General features: G+C 47.9%; 1 protein-coding gene, 1 long non-coding RNA gene and 1 other non-coding gene across 4 annotated transcripts in view; all 3 read right to left on the bottom strand.

Moving 5' to 3' along the window:
• The window catches only part of GNAO1 (G protein subunit alpha o1), a 172,617-nt gene that overhangs the window by 37,193 nt on the left and 114,196 nt on the right, over nt 1–21,228 (bottom strand). The window lies entirely within an intron of this gene.
• LOC119870617 lies at nt 4,733–4,841 on the bottom strand. The gene has a single exon (XR_005356266.1). It is a non-coding gene; the product is annotated as a U6 spliceosomal RNA (small nuclear RNA).
• On the bottom strand, nt 17,135–20,875 carry LOC111092773. The gene is made up of 3 exons (XR_005355727.1): nt 20,572–20,875; nt 17,556–17,633; nt 17,135–17,416 (listed from the first exon to the last, which is right to left on the bottom strand). It is a non-coding gene; the product is annotated as an uncharacterized LOC111092773 (long non-coding RNA).

The raw sequence follows: 21,228 nt of genomic DNA on the forward strand, positions 1-21,228 counted from the left end.
AGAGCAAATGCTGATGCTCCCTGGAGGTGGGGCCTGGGACACTCTCTCTCTCCCTCTGCCTCCCCGGTAGCGGTAGCATTTGTGCCCTGGGCTTTCAGTGCTCACCCCCTCCCTGTCCCAGCTCTGCCATTCTCAGCAAAAGCTGCTTTATCCTGTCTGTCTCCCCAGGCCACCCCTGGAGGGAATTGGGTGCCAGGCTGGGTAGGGAGATTGGCAGGGTAAAGGGCAGTAGTTAGTCTACTGCTTCTGGGCAGGGGAGTGCTGAGGTCAGTGCAGAATGGGGTGAGGGCCTGTAGGGAGGTTTGCCAGGGCACAGCTGGCTGTGCTATGCAGGGTTGGGGGGGGGGGATGTGGGATAGACATGTACTGGGCCCTCAGGGTTGGGGGTGCAACGGTATGTTTCCATCACCAAGGTTTCTGATTGCCTCAGATCCCCAGGTATGAAGTGGAGATGCAGTCTTGTCACCCACTTTGGAACAGCCTGACATGGCACCACTCTCTCTTGGTGCTTTGCTTTCTCCCCTTGGCGGGTCCAGACCTGCTAGCCTGCACCTCCCAAGTGTCTCTCAACAGGAGCATGGGGGACAGCCCAGCCACCAAGCAGGCACTGTTCAGTCAAAAATAAATCTAAAGGTGAATGGGACAGAAATTTCCAAATCTGTGATACCCTCATCCTCTGCCGCCTTTCTCCTGAGCACAATGTTCTAAGATAGGAGAAAAGAACTAAAATTGGTGAGGCTAAATTTCTAAGAAACGAACAAGGGCAGAAGAAAATTACCCACACAGAGCTCAGTCAAAGGGAAAGAAAAGTGATAATGGCCAACCTCATCTTTTCAGAACACAAAGTGACGATGGTGAATAGCTTAATGAGAGCCGCCTCGGCTGGGAGATATTAGCAACATAATTATGGAAGAGGGAAGATGGAGGTGGGACTACCATATGCATGGCAGGGGTTGCAGGAAGGCAGGCCAAGCTGCAAGAGGACAGGTTTGGCTGATTGGTGCCTCTACTTAGGCTTATTCATTGATACCCTTTCCTGTCTCATTGTCCCCTCACTGGAGGCATCCGTTCACCATCAATGTGATCAGATACTGCCTCTGTTCAAAAAGGAGCATGTCACTCAGCTTCCAGGTCTCAGGGACATTAGGTGTCAGAGAAGATTTGGCCCTGCCTCCAACTGGCTCTGGGACCCTGGGCAGCCTCATCTCTTCTTTGGGGTCTGAAGGTCCCCAAAGGCACAAAGAAGAGATTGACTACACCAGTGGTTCTCAAGGTGTGGTCTGCACCCCTGGGGGTCTCAGAGGCCCTTGCAGGGGGTCCAGAAGATCAAAACTGTGTTCATGACAATACTAAGACATTATTTGCCTTTCTAACAGTGTCAGCTGCTTGCACAGATAGTGCAAAAGCCGTAAGAGATAAAACCGCAAGCTCCTGAGCAGGAAGCAAGACCACCAAACTATACCAGTTGCCACTACATGTTTGACACCATGAATTCACATGGTGGATCACAGAAGATGCCACTTTTACTTAAGAATGTCCTTGAAGTAGGAAAAAATTAAGAATTAAAAAAATCTCTACCCTGAGTATCTTTTTCATATTCTGTGTAATGAAATGGGAAGGATGCATAACACAATTATGCAAACCGGAGGACGGGTGGCTTTCTGGAGGAAAGGCACTTGTAAGACTGAGCTGCCAGCCAAAATAGTCCCTTTATCCATGGGACAGCACTTTTATTTAAAAGAATGCCTGACAAACAATGGTAGTTTGGATTTGGTCTCTGGAAGATATTTTCTGAAAACAAACCGAGTGAGCCCATCATTTCAAGGAAAAAAACTAACAACTCTGTCACCAAAATGAAAAAAAAAATTCCAGCTTTCAAGTGAAAGAATGTTGGAAAACTTGTCTTTACCATCATGAGCTTGACAGCTTCCTAATACCTAAAAGACTTTTTTGATGAGATCGGTGTCAGTGTTAAGAAATGTGAGTTTTTAATAATACTGTATGCTGAAACATGTCAACATTTGGAAGATCTATGTAACTCTGAACTAATATTTTCCAAATGACCAAAATGGTGTTAAAATCATGAATGGGGAGGATCCCTGGGTGGCTCAGCGGTTTGGCGCCTGCCTTTGGCCCAGGGCGCGATCCTGGAGTCCCGGGATCGAGTCCCGCGTCAGGCTCCCGGCATGGAGCCTGCTTCTCCCTCCTCCTATGTCTCTGCCTCTCTCTCTCTCTCTCTCTCTCTCTGTATCATAAATAAATAAGTGAATAAATCTTAAAAAATAAAATAAAATAAAATAAAATAAAATAAAATAAAATAAAATAAAATCATGAATGGGTAAGAGACCCATTCAGAGTGTAGAGCAGATCAATGGATGTTTTAAAAAGATTTTATTTTTTTAAGAGCAGTTTTAGGTTTATAACAAAATTGAGAGGAAGGTAGCCATTTCCCATACAACCCTGCCAGCATCCATGCACAGCCTCCCCCACTATCCACATCCCTCACCAGAATGGCCCACTTGTTGCCAAGGATGACCCTCCCTAACCTCAGGGTTCACTCTTACTATTGTACATTCTATGGGTTTGGACATATTAATAATGCCATGTATCCATAAAATTACGGTATTATACAGAGTATTTCCACTGCCCTAAAAATCACCTGTTCTGCCTTTCTACTCCTTCCCTTCGTCCCTGCCTCTGGAAACCACTCTGATCTTGTGCTGTCCCCATTGTTTTGCCTTTTCCAGAATATCACACAGTTGGAATTATATAGTATGCAGCCTTTTCAGATTGGCTCCTTTCACTTCATAATATGCATTTAAAGTTCCTCCATGTCTTTTCACGACTTGATAGTTTATTTCTTTTTAGTGTGGAATAGCATTCCATGGTGCGTATATACCAGTTTACTAATCCATTCACCTACTGAAAGATATCTTCGTTGCTTCCAAGTTTTGACAATTATGAATAAAGTTGCTGGGGGATACCTGGGGGGCTCAGTCAGTTAAGCATCTGCCTTCAGCTCAGGTCATAATTCCAGGGTCCTGGGATCGAGCCCCATGTCGGGCTCCCTGCTCAGTGGTGAGTCTGCTTTTCCTTCACCCTCTACCCCTCTCCCTACTCATGCACGCCCTCCCTCTCAAATAAACATATAAAATCTTTTAAAAAATGAATAAAGTTGCTGTGAACACCCGTGTGCAGGATTTTGTGTGGACAAAAGTTTTCACATCTTTTTCTTTCTTTTAAGATTTTATTTATTCATGAGAGACAGAGAGAGAGAGAGAGAGAGAGAGAGAGAGAGAGGCAGAGACACAGGCAGAGGAAGAAGCAGGCTCCATGCAGGGAGCCTGACGTGGGACTTGATCTCCGGTCTCCAGGATCACACCCCAAGCGGAAGGCGGTGCCAAACCGCTGGGCCACCCAGGCTGCCCAGTTTTCACATCTTTTGAGTCAATATGGAACAATGTGATTGCTGGATCCTGGGGTAGGAGTCTGTTTCACCTTGTAAGAAACTGCCAAACTGCCTTCCAAAGTGTGGCACCATTCTGCCTTTTCTCCAGCAATAAATGAGAGTCCTGTTGTTCCACGTCCTTGTCAGTATTTGGAGTTGCCAGTGTTCCAGTTTTGGGCCATTCCACTAGGCGTGTAGTGGGAGATTGTTGTTTTAATTTGTGTTTCCCTGATGACATACGATGTGGAACATCTCTTCATATGCTTATTTGCCATCCGTACATCTTCTTTCGTGATGTGTCTGTTAGTCTTTGGCCCATTTTTAAATTGGGTTGTTTTCTTACTGTTGAATTTTAACAGTTCTTTGTATGTTTTGGGTACCAGTCTTCTATTAAACATGCTTTTTTAGCAGATGTTTTGTCCTGGCCCATGGCTTCTCTTCTTCTCTTGATGGTAGCCCTCATAGAGCAGTTTTAAATTTCTACGAAAAGCAGTTTATCTACTTCTTTCATGGATTGTGACCTTGGTGTTCTATCTAAAAGTCATCATCATACTGAAGGTCATCATGATTTCCTCCTATGTTCCTTTGAGGAGTTCTATAGTTTTGATTTTTACATTTAGATCTATCATCTGTGATCCATTTCAAGTTAATTTTTGGGAAAGGTGGAAAGCCTGTATCTAGATTCTTTTTTGTTGTTGTTTTCTTTTTGCATGTGATGTTACAGTTGCTCCAGCACCATTTGTTATAGAGACTGATGGATTTTAATGTAACATCACAGGAAAGGGTCCCTGATACAGTTTCAGATTGCAACCAACCTTTAAGAAGCCACCACTTGTCCAGTTTGGGTGAGTTTCAAAGAATTATCTGAAAAGGCTAGTAAAACACTCCTTCCTTTTCTGACTATGCGTTTATGTGGGGCCAAATTTCATTCCTATTCTTCAACCAAAGCAACACATCATGATAGATTGAATGCAGAAGCACATAGGAGAATCAAGGTATCTTCTATTAAGCCAGCCATTTATTAAAGAGATTTGCAAAAATGTAAAACAATGACATTCTTTTTATGAAACATTTTTAGAAACTAGAATAATTTTTTCATAAAAATGTTATTTATATTAATGTGTAATAGGTTTATTATAGTTATTTTTAAATGAATGAATATTTAAAATTTTTCTTGGTTTTAATTTTTTTCCAACAAATACTTGAGTGCCTATTATGTACCAGGCACTGCTCTAGGACCCCTCATGCCCCAAAGAAAAAAAAAATAAAACAAGATAGAAGCAGAAAAATATGGAACATTTCACAAATTTGTGTGTCATCCTTATGCAGGGGCCATACTAATTCCTCTCTACATCATTCCAATTTTTAGTATATGTGCTGCTGAAGTGATCACCCTTGGTTTTAATTTCTAATGCAATAAACCTTGATAGCTGTCACCTACATAAAATTAGGTCCTCAATAATTTTTAAAGAGTTTAAGGGGTCCCCAAACCAAAAAGTTTGAGAATCACTAGACCAGATTATTCTTTCTGAAACATTCTTCTCTAGCATCTTTATAACTTCTGCAAGAATCCTGTTTCACCTGATGACTACCCGTTATTAATTTTCTTAGATATATCTTTGTACTTTATAAACTTCATATCCCTACAGTAAATGGAAAACCTGTGTTAAGTATTTTATGGAAGTTACCCATAAGAATAACTACAATGAAAGCAGACACTAATGTAACATTCTAGCAGGATTCTGCTGCCTGCTGAAGGCTTCTTCTCTTTGTTAACAAGGGGGAGTGTTCAGAGTTGTTAAGGAGATACTAGCACCAGCCTGAGACTTTCCTCTTGAGCTTCTCACGCTGAAAGAGAGGAAGGAATCACTTTCTGACTTAGTGAATTGGTAAATGTGGTGACCCTTCACCATACCATCTCACTGCACAGAACAGTGGCAGGCACCTCCACTTGCCTGCACCCCCACCCCCCGCAAGCAGCTGGTCTCTCAAGACCCTCCAGCCAGCACAGGTAAGGGCCAGCTGATGAGGGCTCCACTTGCAGAAGTGTGACTGATTCACACAGCTTATGGGATGAGAGCTGGGGCCTGGAGCCTTGGTGTTAGAAAATCGAGAATTGCACAGGTTTTTGTCAAAGGCCAGTGGTGGTGGAAGGCTGCTGGGCTTGGGGTTCAGAAGGAACCTCTGGGGTAAGCCAAACCCCAGGGCAGGCCAAACCAACCAGGTCCAAAGGATCAGCAAAGCCAGGCTACTACTGTGTCCATTGTGAGTCTTGGAGCTGGGGACACAGACCCACATATGGAGACACATGTGTGAACATGCCTGTTCAGAACTCTGGCTGCCAAGGAGGGGCCCTAAGACATAGTAATAGTAACCAGTATTTAGTGAGCACTTTCCATGGACTTTAGTTCATTTAATGTTCAGAAGTAGTATCATTTCACCCTTTTATGATCAGAGACACCAAAGGTCAGATGGGTTATGAGGCAGGTCCAAGGTCACCCAGCTAGTAGGTGGTACAGCTGGGATCTGAAGTCTAGCCATCTGGCTCCAGAGGTCATGCAGCACTGCTTCCTACCTCATGCTCCGAGGGGAAAACAGGCCTGTGTAAGGGAGGTGGGCCCTTGTCCAAGGTCACCCAGCAAGCCTGGGGGCAGCATCAGGCCAGAGCCCTGGTCTTCTGGCTTCTCCTTGAGGGCAGGTTCTGGGAAAGCTGGCACCTGGGACCCTCTCTTGCTGCCACCACTGGCTTTCCTTAGCCCTGCTGCTAAGGTGATGGTGATCCCAGGTGGTGCCCACTCTGGGGACCCAGTGTGTGTGTTGACACTGGCACCGTTTACAGGTGAGGCAGGTAGGATGGTGACAGATATAAAGAAACAAGGATGACAAATACTCTTGTCAACCAAAACACTGGCAAGGCAGAGTGGCACCCATAGCTGTACACCAGATAGGCTAAGCAGAGTTCCAGTGGGCCACCCTGTGAACAGGAGGAGGTGGAAGGCATGGTGGGACCAGGCTGGATGTCACCTCCCCTGACTCCCAGCGCCTGGCCATGAGAGAGGAGCACAGGGCAGGGGGAGCCTTGGAATTGGGTGAAGCCTCTGGGAGCCTCTCTCTCGTTAGGTTAGTAGTCAGGGGAGGATAGAGAGCTGCACTCCATGGGGTCTGCAGACAGCGTGGGGCCAGGTGGATGGGAGCTGTTCAGCCTGGGTGCTACCACTTTGACAGCTGTCTCCAAGGCATGGCCTCCCGTCCCTGCTAAGGTCCAGCCATCCTTGTCTTTCTGACATTGACCCTCGATGATCAAGGGCATGGGGTAAGGACAAGGCCCTGATTGCATAGACCTGGGCATGAGAGTGTGGTCAGGGACTTCAATGCCCGAGGCTCAACACTGCTGCATGGGGGCTCAGTGAGGAGAGGCAGTGGAATCCCCTACCTAGGTGGGGAGACGTGTGCACAGGCTCAAGCCAGCCTTCACTCTCTGAAACTGCTGGCCACAAAAGAGGCCACCTGGTACCCCTGGGCTTCGGCTTCTCTCCCCTCCATGGTCACCCTTGCCATCTTCTGTCCCGTCTCCTCTCTCTCCTCTGCCCCAGTCCCAGCCAGGCTAGATGCCAGCCCCCACAGCACCTTTGTCGGCAGTTCCTTTCTCGAGGCTATATGGCCTAGCAAGGAGAGGGTGGGCTTAGTTTCAGCCCTCACATGGCCCCTGGGTTCGAGACTCTTCAACAGGCCACCTACCTTGTAAGTGAGCTATAGTCAAGGAAGTGTGAATGTGGAGTGTGCCACGTGTGGCCCATGACTCCTAGGATGTAAGTGTGCCCCCTGAATGTATGTGATGACACAGTCCTGGGTGGTGGTGGTGGTGCCATAAGATGGAAGGAGCTAGTCCATGAATCACTGTGTGGAGGAGAGCCATCTACCCAGAGCACTTGCCCTAGACCATCAGATGGGCAGGAAATAACCTTATGTTGCATGTAAGCCAGGAAATACCAGCAATATTTGTGGTAGTCACCAGAGGGGCCCTTCTGGGTGCTGCTAGTGTTCCTCCTCTCCTGGTTCCTGGACAGGAAAAAGACTGCTCTCTCAGTAAGTGGAGAAAGGCAGAGGCTGGTTTCCTGGAATATCAAAAAATCTGTGATGCACCTCCATTCCCCTGCAAATAGGAAAGGGTGCCCCACAGCAGTGTCTCCTGTGCCTTAGCCATTGGCATACCTGCCACTGGCATTTTTTTTTTGTTCACTCTTGTATCACAGAACATGGTGCACAGTAGGTGCTCAAAATATGATGTTAAAATTCTGCTGTGTTTGGATACTCCCTGTGTTGCATAGACTTAATGCATTGACTTAATGTTTTTCTTTAGACTTGTATCTATTTAAAACTTATTTTAAGAGAAAGGAAATCTAGTATCACTAACAATATACCCAAAAGGATATTTGATAGGTTAGTTTTTATCTTTTTCTTTTTTAAAGATTTTTATTTATTTATTTATTTATTTATTTATTTATTTATTTATTTATTTATTTATTTATTTATTTGAGAGAGACACACACACACAGTGTATGTGTGTGTGTGTGTGTGTGTGTGTATGGGCACGCAAGCAGTGGGCCAGGCAGAGAGAGAGAGAGAGAGAATCTTAAGCAGACTCCGCACTGAGCACGCAGACCAACGCAGAGCTCAATTTCACGACCTGAGATCATGACCTGAGCTGAAATCGAGAGGCAGATGCTTAACTGAGCCACCCAAGAGAGTCACAGTTTTTATCTTTTCCTATATGCATTAAAGTAGGTTAAGAACTACTGAGATAAAAATCAACATGTGCATCCATCATGCTAGTTAAAACCTGCCCACTTCCTTCACTTGGGAAGCACCTTCCCTTAGCGTGCAGTGTAACACAGGCACATGCCCAGGTGTCCTCAGGACTTGGAGCAGAAGGAGCATACCCAAGAGCAATGAATCCGGCTCCAGCCTCTAGGCAATGGGCTGGGAACATTCCACTTCACCTCCCCATTCTGCATGGCCTTGACCCTCTCCCACCAGCAGGGCCTTGGCTTTAGGTTCCGTGAAGCTTGGAGAACCATCCAGACTTACAGGGAATGTACACTACTTGCTGGGGCACAGCACAGGAGATGGGGTGGGCATGCCATGGGCTCCAGGTTTCCGTGGCCAGAGACTTCCTGTTTCCTTCTCTGTCCATGCCTCTCTCCTTGGTTTGCTAGTTTTGGTTTCAAGTAAGAATGAGTGCACGGTGTCACAGCTCCAAAGGAGTCTATGACCTTCTCATTAGAAGGAAAACGGCAACTGTGCCTTCCTTCACTAGGGTGGGGAATCACTGGCAACAGTGATTCTGTCCTGAACAAACCCCCTGCCATCTCCTCACCCTTGGCAGCCAACTTGAGGCCTCAACTTTGTTGAGGGAATTGCCCCAAACTGTTTGGACACCAAATGCAGGAGAACTAGGGATTCTGGCCTGCTAAGGAGCTTTGTTGTCATGGGCACTTCTGGTCTCCTCGCTGCCAATGTCCTCTTGAAAGGGAACATGAAGGTAGTAAGTGCCCAGTACCACAGCCACCACAGATGATGGAAGGAGGAGGGAGGGACACCTGTCCTGCCCACCTGTCCCCAGTAGCCCTCTGGCTAAGTGGGCGCTTACCCTCAGTGAGGTGGGTGTCCCCCCAAGCAGGGGCTGTATGACTCTTCTCTCTGTGTGCTGATGGGGTGGGTGGGTGGGGGAGTAGAACCCCCTCCTATGAGGGAGCTGCTGAATCCTAATCCAGAACTGCCACTTCCCAAGCCTCTGAGACCTCACTTAGCCACCAAATGAACTTCAGCAAAACCCCCTAAAGGAAAATCACTGTACACTTCATTTCACCTTAGTTAGACTTGACCTGCTGAAAGGGTGGGGATGGGAAGTCTGGTCCTGACTCTACCTCTGTTGGTCCTCCATCATCACCCCGCCCCACCCCTACCCTCTTCCATTCTTCCTTTGGGGACTTCTCTCTCCCTTGTTTCCACCTAGGCTCATGCTCTGGCCTCCCATCCTAAGTCTGTCCCCAGCACTGATTCCCTGACCAGCCACTGTCTTTCCGTGCTTCCTCCTTTGGTCCTGCCCCTCCCTGCCCACCTCCTGCCGGGGCTTTCACTCCCCTCACCATCACCAGCTGCTGCCTGCTGACCTCTCCTCTCTCTGGGTGCCAGGCCATGGATGTTGCCTCCTGGGTGGTGTGCTGTCTTCTGGGTCACATCAGTCTGCTGCTGGCTGTCTTCTGTGTGGCCCCATCCCTCCATCCAACATTTAAGTTGCTCAGTCCTCAAAGCCCTCCTTGCTTTCGTAAGCCACCTTCTCCCTGGGCGGGATATCAGCAGATCCTCCTCTGTGCAGAAGGCTGCTGAGAGACCCCACCTGAGCTCTGGTTGGTTTACTGGCTCCTCCACTGGGCTTGGCACGTTCCCGGTCAACCCCACCCTCTCCCCTGCACCTGGGTTCCTGTGCCACAGTCTCCAACACGGCCTTCCTTTCCGTCTCAGTCCTGTGATTTCCGCCAGAGCAGCACAGAACCACTACAATTTACTTAATTTTTAAAAATTACCTCAAATGGACTCATTTTAAATAATTAGCTTATCCTAAACAATAACACCCATGAAATCAGAGATCTGTGTTTTAACTTTTCTAACATACACTAAAATACATAAAAGTATTCCAACAAAAGCTGTTGGTCTGTATGAACAGCCAGGTCATCTTGTGTGCCCCCAGGAATGCCTGTGTCACTCTTTGGGGACACATGGTCCATCTGCAGTGGTAATTCTGTGCTTCTGGTCATGCCAGCTGGAGACCCTGAGGCCAGCTCCACTCTCTTCCCTTCTTCTGTCCCTATAGCCAGTCTGACTCCCAACAACTGTCATTTGCCCCCAGAAAGGTCTGAGCTGTGATCCTAACCCTTCTTCTTGTAAGGTCACTCTTGCCTTTCCTCTATGGATGACAGCAGGGGTCTAGTCTCCTGGCTTCCAGGCTCTGTCCCTTTCATCTACTGCCAAGAAAACATTTAATCACACCCCAGCCCTCAATGGCTCCCACATTTTGGAACCAAGGCCACCCTGCCCACCACTTACTAGAACTCATTCTGCTATTCCTTGCTCCTCAGCCACCTCACCACCCTGCCTCCCTCCCTTCAGAGGATCTGGGTAAAGACCTTTGCAGACAGGGAGGTGGAGAACACAGGCAATGAACGGCGCAGAGACCTCCATGAGTGATCAGGAGGGTGGGGGCTAGTCCAAGGGAATAAAGTGGGAGGCAGTGGCACAAGGTCATTGGATTTGTGGAAAATGCAAGAGTCTGGTCTCCAAGGGCACATCATTCCAACCCTCGGTGACTTAGTTTCCTCAACTACAATGGTGGTGGTCGCCATGCCGTGTCTTTGACCCAGGGTTAGTGAGGACCCAGGGTCCGAGTACACGTGCTCTCTGAACTGTGCACTGCTAAAGCATGGTGTGCAGGTGCATGGGTGTGCGGATGTACACGGAGATGAGTATTGGTAGTATGAGTAATGATTACAGTAACAGAAGTCTGCTTGGTAAGCCATCTTTGTGAGCTAACACAGGGTGGACAAAAGGAGGGACATGAAGGGGCTTCCAAGGGTAGCTGGCTCATCATACCTGGGGCTGATCTGTCCAGAGAGCAGAACAGATCTTGTGCCTTGGGTGTCTCCCTGGGCCAGCTAGTCACTGTGCCTCCACCTTGGAGGTCCATCCTCCACTTTCCAGGTTGAAAGGGACAAGGTTGCCTATTTGGGGAGTCTGGGAGGGAAGAGGCGGGCTTTCTCCACTGTTTGGGCCTTAGAGGCTCACAGGGAGGAGTCCCTAGGAGGGAGTGGTCCCCCTTCCCAGGATGCTGGCAGCCACGGCACAAGAACCAGGCTTATTTCTATAGCACAGGGGGAGACTGGGGTGGAGCAATGCCTACAGCTAGCCCAGGCCAGAGCTCTGCCCAGTAAGTGCCCCCAAGATGGCCCAGGCTGGACAAAAGCTCATTCTTCAAGGGCAAGGCCACTGCTTCAATTAGCTCTCCTCCTAGGAGCGGGTCCACTGATCCCCTAAAAGGCACAGCAGGCTCCGGAGGGCTGTGGCTCCCTGCAGCCCCAAGCCTTTGCTCCAGTCCCAGCCACATTGTGCTCAGAGGCCCCATGCTGGTCTTTTCACTCTCTTTGCCTGGCCAGCAGTAGGCGATGCCTTTGAAGTCGGTCCTCTGTTCCAATTGGAAACTTTGCTCAGAACCAAAATTAGAGAGGCTGTACAATCAGCTTGCAATTTAAAATGCCACCCAGGCCTCTCCCTATCCTCCTCCCTTTGCAAAATGTCATCTTAATTAGATGGAGTCAGGCTTCATGTTTTCCGAATTTCAAGGTAATTTCTCTAGGACATATCTCCCCTTGTAGTTATTTTTACCTCCAGCATAAGGTGGGGGCAGGGGGGGAACCCGGAGCTCATCTGTGGGTCCGCATACACCTCCATCCACTGGGGTCAGCTGTCCTCTGGCTCCCCAGAAATCTGAAAGCTCACTGATCTGAGAGTTCTCATGGGATGTCTGTTGAGGCTTCTTCCTCTGTTTAATTGAGCACAGCACCTTCTGGGCCTCTCTCCTGAGCGAGGGGCTCTGCTAGGGGCTGGGAGGGGACACTACAGAGGCTAGGTGGCTTGGCCAGCGCTGTCCCCTGTCGGTGTTCACCAGGCCACTGCCCCGGTGGCTCACTCAGCCTATCACTGGCTTTCCTGTTGAGATTCTGCTGGCTGCTCTGCCCAGCATGCTTGAAGGAGAGTCCCCAAAGTGCGGGCCACTGGGAACCCCGTGTTAATACCACTGAGTTACACCTGGGAGGTTTCTAATTCTTTCAAGGACTCTGACTAATCGTGAGTAAGAAAGTTTCAGTTTGGTGCCATTATGTCTCTGATACCCCTAAACATGCTAATCATCTCCTTTAACAAAGAGAGGGCAGGCTGCTTAGGTGAGTCTCCTCTGGGCTCTGGAAGCATTCTGCAAATGCTAAACCACAACCCCAACCTTCCCTAAAGGAGTATGTGAGTATGTCCCATTATGGGCTGAACTGTGTCTCTCCAAATTCATAAACTGAAGCCCTAACCACCCAGTACCTCAGAATGTGACTGTACTTGGAGGGAGGGTCTTTAAAGGAGTAATTAAGTTAAAGGGAGATCTTCAGATTGGGCCCTAATCTATTATGGCTGGCATCCTTAAAGGAGATTAGGATACACATGGAGGGAAGACTCTGTGAGGACACAGGGAAAAGACTGACATCTACAAGCCAGGGAGAGGCTTCAGAGGAAACCAACTCTGATGATACCTCAGTCTCAGATTCTAGAGAGAGAATAAAGTCCTGTTGTTCAAGCCACCCAGGGGCAGAACACACTCCCAAGGTTGGGCTCTCTTTTGGGCTAGGAGCAGGAGTTCTGTTTCCATCATTCCAAACTCTACCCACAAAGCAGTGCAGGTCTGGGTCCTGCCTCCTCTTGACCCTCATCCTGAGGCACCCCTGCCCTTACTAACCACCTGCCAGCCACCCTGCCCCATTTCTAGGCTTTGTAACACACATACAAGCTCATTTCCACCTCAGGGCCTTTGTACCTCTCCTCCTGCTGCCTCAATCCTACAAGACTGCTCCTCCTTATTCTTCCAGTTTCAGTTGGAATATAACTCCTAGAGAAAGCTCTTCCTGACCACTCCCCTCCCCATCTAAAGCAGGTGCCCCTTATTATTCCCTTGCCAGCATTCTTTTCTTGACTAGGACTTATCAAAATGTATAATTAGGTATGTTTGTTTCCTCAGTAACTCTCTTCCTGGAAAGATTGTGACCTCCACAAGGGCAGGGTCTGCATCTGCTCTGTTGACAAGGTGCTCCCTGTGGAAAGAATGAATTCTAGCCCATAAGTTGAGATGGATACCAGGTGTCATCTCCTAGTTCTCCAGAGGCCCAGCAGCACAAGATAGCAGAGAAGGGACCATCCAGAGCCCGCTCTCAAAGTCTCTGCTCAATTCAAAAGGAAACATGGGTAAGTGAGGTTATGCAGCAGACCAGTCATGAGAAAAGCCAACATGCCACAGGTAGGAATGGAAATACGATGCCAAGTGACCCTGCCTGTCCTGGATGCTTCCACAGCAACTGCAGGCAAGTGTGCTGGTCCTATTCCAGCCAAGGCAGGTGGTGTCCTCCACGGGGGGCCTGAATACGGATGCAACCTCATATGTGTGGAATGCACATGCACGATGGGTAGTCAGAGGAATTGTGCAACTGTGTTATGCCTGGTCCAGGGTTATCTGCAGGGTGAAAGGGTCTGTTCTATCATCTCAATTTCAAACCCTCTGATATTCCTCTTAAGAAATTGTCTGGCTTGGAATATAGAGATTCTCTACTTTCTGAAAGTTTGTGTTATGCCACTTCTCATTTACAAGAAGACCTACATTAGTACCTGTTTCCACTAACCAAAAGTCATCCAAAGAGGATTTTCGCTTTTACAGAAACAAATAAAAAAGGCAAAAAGCAAAACCAGCATTCAGCATTTCTTCTGCAGCAAGCCTGTAACACAGGGCCCCACCAAGCTCCTTCCCTGGGAGCTCCTATACTCAGCATTTCAGCATCCAGCCGCCACAGCTTTGAAATGTGTCTTTGAGCATCTGTGCTTTATCGTCATTTATTTTATGCATCCGTTAGCAAGACATGTTTCAAGGTATCAGAAAAGCCTAAAATTATGATTATTTTTTGGGCCCTCAAAATGCCCCCCAATTTTTCCATATAAATTAACAGTAATTACTTGTTTGCTTTATGTCACTGTGGTTCACAAAGGTTTCAAAGGAATGGTCTGCTCTTGGGTCACTAGTGAGGGAGACCTATCCTGCAAATGAAAACTGAAGAAAATGAACTTCAGAAAAGTGGAGGATGTTTGCCAATATTAAAAAGAAAGAGAGAGAGAGAGAGAGAGAGAAGGAACTTGTAAACTGACATTTGAGCCTAACTAATTATGTCCACACAGGTTCCTTCTCTCCTCAGGAACTATGGGGAACCAGTCTTCTCTCCCTACAATTGATGGATATGAGAGCCTCAGCTCTCAAAAAGTTAATGTTATCTAAAAAAATGTTATATTCAGTGCTTCTAATATACTCCTTATTTTGAACAATAAAAAAATTCACTTTCATTAATAGAAAATTAGTACCTCCCTGGATCCACTGAATAAATGACAAACATGTCAGGAGTACCAGCTCAGAGAAGGACCAGTGATCTACTCTACTGGGATGGCCACAGGTCTTGGTCATCCCGAGAGACAAGACTGGAATCTGGGGCAAGGACTTCAGCAGGGAGTGAGCAGAACATGGGTGTCCAGCTGGTTGGCATAGTTCCTAAGAAACAAGTGAGGAGAGACTCATTGAAGTCTGGGGTTGCAGGATCTCTGCCTCCTCCCCACCCCCATAAGGGTGCCACTGAGTGTAGCTCTTACCATCTTCTAGGGCATGTGTTTCCCTGGACCCTGAGCTCCCACACCGAGCTCCTTGCATTTAGGATCTACTGCTGAGCTGGGCATACAGCAGGGACTCAGGAAACATTTGCTGAACAAATGAACTTGGTAGGGGACGAGCCAAAAAAGCATCGTACCAGGGGTTTGGAAGACTCGAGGTGCAAGTAAGTGTTCTCCCCACTGTGGTCTTCCAGGTTACCTTCCCTGCTATGCTAGTAAAGTAAGGGGGCTGTACCGGGTAGACCAGAGGTGGGAAGCTCACTTCAATTTAAGGGCCAACTCTGATCATGGTATTGGCTCCCCGGGACACTGGTTCCCTGAGAGGAGTCAGGTTGAGGTTCAGTGCTGTGAATGATAAGCAGGGACTGTCAGACTCAAGAGCCCACACACCACATCTCTGCTCCTCTTTGGATGTGATCATGTCCAAGGTCACTGATACCATCATATTCTGCAATGTTGCAACAAGCATGCAAGTACTTAAAGAGTTCAACCATCATGAAGGGCTTTCCCACCCCAGAAGGTGAAGCCTTTATGCAAGGCCTTGCCACCTAAATGCCATCTACAGCTCTACAGCTTCTAGGGTGGGCTTCCCAACCTTTCCCATGTCATAGCAAATGATGGTATCTGTACAGCACCTTGTAGTAAACATAAGAGAGGATTCTTTGGGCATGCCTGTAGCGCATTTTGTGCACCAGGACATAATGGTGGAGAGTATCTGCCTGGGAAGGCTCTATGTCAGCTTCCACACTGGCTATCTTCTGAGGTCCTATGCTGGGCTCTGGATCACAGTCAGCTGCTGAATGAGCTTCCCTGTGTCCATCTTGAACACAAGACTGTGACTCCTCTTGGGGAAGGAGCTGTGTCTTTCCCTGATGCACCCCACCCCAGCCATGGGCCAGGGCACAGAGCCAGCCACATAAAGGGTGGGGATGAAGCCGTGTGAAACTGTCCAGAAGTGGCAGAAGTAGTGCTTGAAGGCTGCTTATGACTCCTATGGCCCTTGTCTACTGATTTCACCTGGATGGCCCTCAGAGGTCCTGTTTTAGGCCAGGGGGAGTTCCAAAGATGATGTTGGGAGGTACATAAGCTGAAGCTGGGAAGCTAGATGATATGCGCTGGGTGTGTGCTGGATGGATGCTGGCCGTAGCATTTTATTTTCCCAGAAAAATTTTAGGTAGAATTATTTATAGATAGAAAAAAAGTATTTTCCCATGATTCACTCAATTAATTGGAAGCAGCAGCAAATTTTAATAATTTGGGACTGTAAAAAAAGGGAAATGTCAGGGCAAGACATACATATAAAGTTAAGGACACAGGTTAGGGGAGGAATGAGTACACACAGTGATGGTTATCAGGCAGGGCTAGTGGGCAGGCTGTGCCCAAGGCCCCTTCAGAGCACCAGCCAGTGTGGGACCACCACCCCCTGCCCCCATCACGCAGGGCACTGCTGACCATGGAAAGGAGTCAGACTTTATTTTGGGTGTGATGGGAAGCCGTGGGAGGGTGGTGGGAAAGCCAGAGGGTGATCACAGAAATTATACCAAGGAGGTTCCTGCAGTCATCAGATGAAAGAAGACAGAGGTGTGGGGGAATGTTGGAGCTGGAAGCACCCTTAGAAATGATGCTATCTATGCTCCCTCATCATACAAGTTGGAAAGTGAGGTACGGGGAGGAAGGGATTGGCTGACTGCTACAGGGTCAATGGTGGCTCAGCTGGTGGCTCCTGGCAAGGAGGTTGGAGCAAGCTCGGGCTAGCCAGGAAGCGGGAAGTGGGGCTAGGCAGTGAGGGAAGGAGCAGGTGGTGCTGGAAACCCACTGGGGAGAGGCCACAGTTTGCACTGCCAAGCAGCTGGGGGCCCAGGGAACCTCAGCCTGCCTGGGCTGGTGCTGGTGTCCCTGAGAACTTAAAAATGCAGGTGGAGACGGGGAGTCAGTGGGCCTAGAAGCAGCAGATTCTCAGCTGCAGACTGGGAAGACGGTTCACATCCACATGAGACAGGACACAGGTGCTGCTGTCGGGATGAGGCTGGCAGGACCTGGGGTGGCAGCACTCGGGGCCCGAGGACTCTTGGCCCACGCCCTCACTTCCAGAAAGCAACACCGTGAGCAGTGATTGCATTTGGGGTCTGGGTCTTCCTAGCCGCTTTGAGTTTGTCTTCAGCTGTAAAATGAGGATGATAACAGCGTGTATCTCATAGCACGTGGTGAGTTTTAAATGAGTTAGTATAGTCAAGTGCTCTTGACTTACATAGTCAATGCATAGTAACTGCATAGTAAGAACTCAACATGATGCATAGTAAGAACTCAACGTAATGGCCACTGTGGTTTATTAATCACATTTGTCTGAGCTGCTCTGACTGAAGCCCTCAATCAAGCGCAATCATTGAGCTGTGTTCCACTTGGAAGAAATGCACGGTAAAACAAGTTTAAGTCAGGAGTCTAGCTAAAAACTCACTGAAACAAAACAAAAAAATCACAACAGCCAAATTAAAAAAAAAAAAAACACAAAATGCTGCCAATCTCTCTTTTTTTTTTCCCACTCTCTCTTTATACACATGCACATACAAAACAATAGTGGAAAAAAATCACCCACCTGTGTGAAAAGTGCTTAAGAGAGTCAACAGACAAATGGCTCTGCCTCCTGTGCCCTCTTCATCCCCTGGAAAAGCAACTGAGAGCAAGACAAAGGAGAATGAAGTCTAAGAGGTCCCCGAGCTGGAGTTATAGCTGGGGGGTGTCTCTAGATCATCCTGATTCCCAAAGCCTGTGCTTTTGGACCTACCACACCTCTTCTCTAAGAGCCTGGATCCTCAAAAGCACATCCAAGTCACCCCAACAGACTTAAGGAAGTGTGTTACATGGTCCAGCAATATTTCTGGGGGCTTGAAATGGAAAGCCCTCAATCAACTCTACTGTTTAGGTGGGCCTAAGCTCCATTTTCTAGATCACCATAGTTCTGATACTGTTAACCACTGCCATCACTTGCTGTCACGGTCAGCATTGGCTGGCCTGTGTTCATATGGCCACAGAGGCTGAGATCAGAGCTCCTGGAAGTCTTGGGATTGACCTTGCACTCGGCTGAGACAGAACCACTGGGGCGGCGAGTGGGCTGGTGAGAACTAGCACCTTAGAGGACCACTAGTGGCAAAGGTCAGGTTTCTGGAACAAATGCTAGCACTCACTGGGAACCCTGACAAGTTAGTGGGCGATGGGTCAGTCCCCAATTTGTAAAATGAGGTTTAAGTAGAACTCCTCTCATTGGTGGTTCAACTGACCGCCCTGAAGCAGTCCAAGAAAACAAGAACGCCTATAGTACTGCCACAAACACGCCATCTGCTCCATCAAGGTCTGCTGGGCCAAAAGCAGGGGTATGATTTTCAGACCTATTTATATAAAAGTTTGTTTTAAAAGATACTCTTTTTAATATAAAAAACAGGGTTGAATATAAGCCTTTTAGAACAGTGCCGGACACATGGTGAGCAGCCAGCAGAAGCCAGGTGGTTACCACCTTAACTTGAAGCAGGCACCCATTTACTGCACCTGCTTCTTTATATCCTTTGCATTGTGAGACCACAGTCTGGCTGTTCTCCTTAATTGTTTTTCTTTTCTGAGCTCTAATTTCCATGAGATTGAATTTACTCTTCTCAAAGTCTTCAGCTAGTAGCCTGCATGCTGACACATAGTGGGTCTTTTAATGGAACCTTTTCAGGATTATAGGTGGCCCCTTTGAGGGGGCTTTGACAAAGCTTGAGGCTCTCTCTTAGCCAAACATACACAAAACCACACCTGGGACTACACATCAGATGTACAGGTGCGTGTGCACACACACATACACACACACATACCCCAACTTTCCTTTTATTTTGGGGGTTACAGTCCCAGAATCCCTGATTAGGAACCTGGCCTATCATAAAACACAGGAATCCAAGTGGTGTCTAAGCCACAAGTGTTGTTCTGATGGTCTGGGGCGGGGCCCCTCCCGGATGCCCGGTAAATGGGGCTGATTTCTCCCAGTGGAGCAAAAGCCTGGCAAAGTTGCCTGTGTGATGATCCCCATCCTGTGGAAGATGCTGGTCCCTCACCATCTATGCTGCATTGAAGAGGCTCCTCTGCCGCCTCCCCATGCAAATTTAATAATGTTCTGAAGTCCTGGTCCCACATAAATATAAATGTGTTTCCAACTCCAAGGCTTCACTTACCAGGAGGAGGCTTTCTGAAATCATTCAGGGGGTATTTGATATACTGATAGCTTATTGGAAAAAGTGATTCAGAGACAAGAATGAAAGAAGAAAAGGAAGAGCTTGGAGGGGCCGGGGAGGAAGGGAAACGGAAGAAAGGGAGGACCTGGCTGCGGCAGAGCCGGAGGCCCAGGACAGGCCGCACAGTGACTGCTTGGCAGTTGCAGCTCTGACAGTCACATGCAGTGCCACACCGGGCTCTTCCTGAAAAGGCTTTTATTTGAGAGAAATAGATGCCGATTGGAGGAAGCAGACCAAGGGCCCCACTTCCCCAAAGTGGGATTCACCTCCATTAACCTTTCAGTAAAGAGCCAGAAAAGCCTTCCTTCTCCAGCAGACAGCCCCAGAAAGGGGCTTCACCTCAGGACTGAAGATGACAATGTTCCCCTGGGCTGTGTGCTCTGAGCCACCCTGGGACTGGTGACCTGCCTGTGGAGTCAGGCAGGCCTGGGGCTTGGTCCTGGTCTCTGTCATTTATCAGCTGTGTGACCATGGGCAAGTCACTCACCCTTTCTGAGCCTAGGTCTCCTTATCTGTAAAATGAGCAGGATCGCAGACTCAACTAGCTCTGCTGGGCAGGTGAGCATTCCCAGACTTCAGTCCTCTCTGCTCTGCTTTCAGAACTCCTGCCTTATCTGTGTACTCCCCCTTCAGTGCACACTGTTATTTTTACTTGACTCACTTCTGAAAAAACTTAAGCCCCGACTCTGGCCTTCTAGTATCTTGGCCATCATGAGCTGAAGGGGCTACCTATCTTTTGGATTCGTATTAAAATAGATATGTCACTATTAAAATGAAGCATGTCAGTTACACTAAAACCAGAAACGACAGGGTCTGGGACAAAGCTCCATTTATGAGGTAGTTGGTCACTGCCCCGCTGTCACCACTGTCACTCAGAAGTGCAGGCTGAACAGGGTGACAGTGGGGTCTATCCGGGCACTTGCTTCAAGAGCCCTTCCCTCCCTCTGGGCTACTAATACCCTTCTTGACAAAGCCCAGACCCCAGTCTGGGTTCCTCCTTCCGGTTTCTCCCCACCTCTCCACTGCCACCTCCTGTCTGCACATCTAGAATATCACCCCACACAAAGATGGCATTTTTATTGTCTGGTTGTACATTAAGGAGGGAATCAGCACAGCTGCACACATTTTCCTCATCACAACTCCTTCCCCTCAATTTGGTAAAACTTGGAATTCTAAGGAGGGAAAAAGTACTCTATCCAGCACCACCTGGTTATTTGTCAATTCTGTCTACCTGACTAACCCAGGATTTCCTAATTACAACTCCACCAGGAAGCTGTAACAGTTTCATTTAAAAAAAAAGAGAGAAGAAAAAAAAAGCCCTCAAATTCAAAACTTGGAAAAAATTCTCACCTTGTAAAAACAAACAAACAAGCCGATCAGACATGGTGCACTGTGCCCATGGCTTCGATGCAGCTGGAGGCTGTGTGTGCAAAAGAAAGAGGGTTGGGTTGGACTCAGAAGCCCCAGGTCTAAGTTCAGGATCTGGACTTATCATCAGTGTGATGCTGGGCAAGGCCAGTGAGGAACTCTCTGAGCCTCGCTGCCTCAGGCTGGCTAGTGAGGCTGCTGTATGGACAAAGGGCAAGGTGTGAGTGCCTTGTGAGGTGTAGGTCACATAGACATTAGAGGGGTGACTGTTTTTTTTGGTGTAAGGGGTGACTTTTGGGCCTGGCCTCGATTAAGCTGGGAGGCAGGGGGAATTTATCTGATCCCACCTCAAGTACAAGGAATCACATATCCTACTCCCAAGGCTGTTTTCTCAGATGGCCAAAAGGCTAATCATCACTGGAAGATGATTCTCCAACCAAGGGTTTTAGTACTTTAGCCAGGATTCCTAGAGACCTAAAAGCCTTTAAAACCCAAAAAGCTCCATCTCTAACTGGGGCATTTCAGGCTTGGGGGAGACACTGTTGAGTGGAGCTCCATCACCACTTTTTGGATAATATGCCTCTTGTAGGAAGAGTTCTGGGATGATTTACAGCTTCCAAAGAACTGGGAGATGATCAT

Source organism: Canis lupus, chromosome 2 (genome assembly GCF_011100685.1).
Source record: "Canis lupus familiaris isolate Mischka breed German Shepherd chromosome 2, alternate assembly UU_Cfam_GSD_1.0, whole genome shotgun sequence".
NCBI lineage: Eukaryota > Metazoa > Chordata > Mammalia > Carnivora > Canidae > Canis > Canis lupus.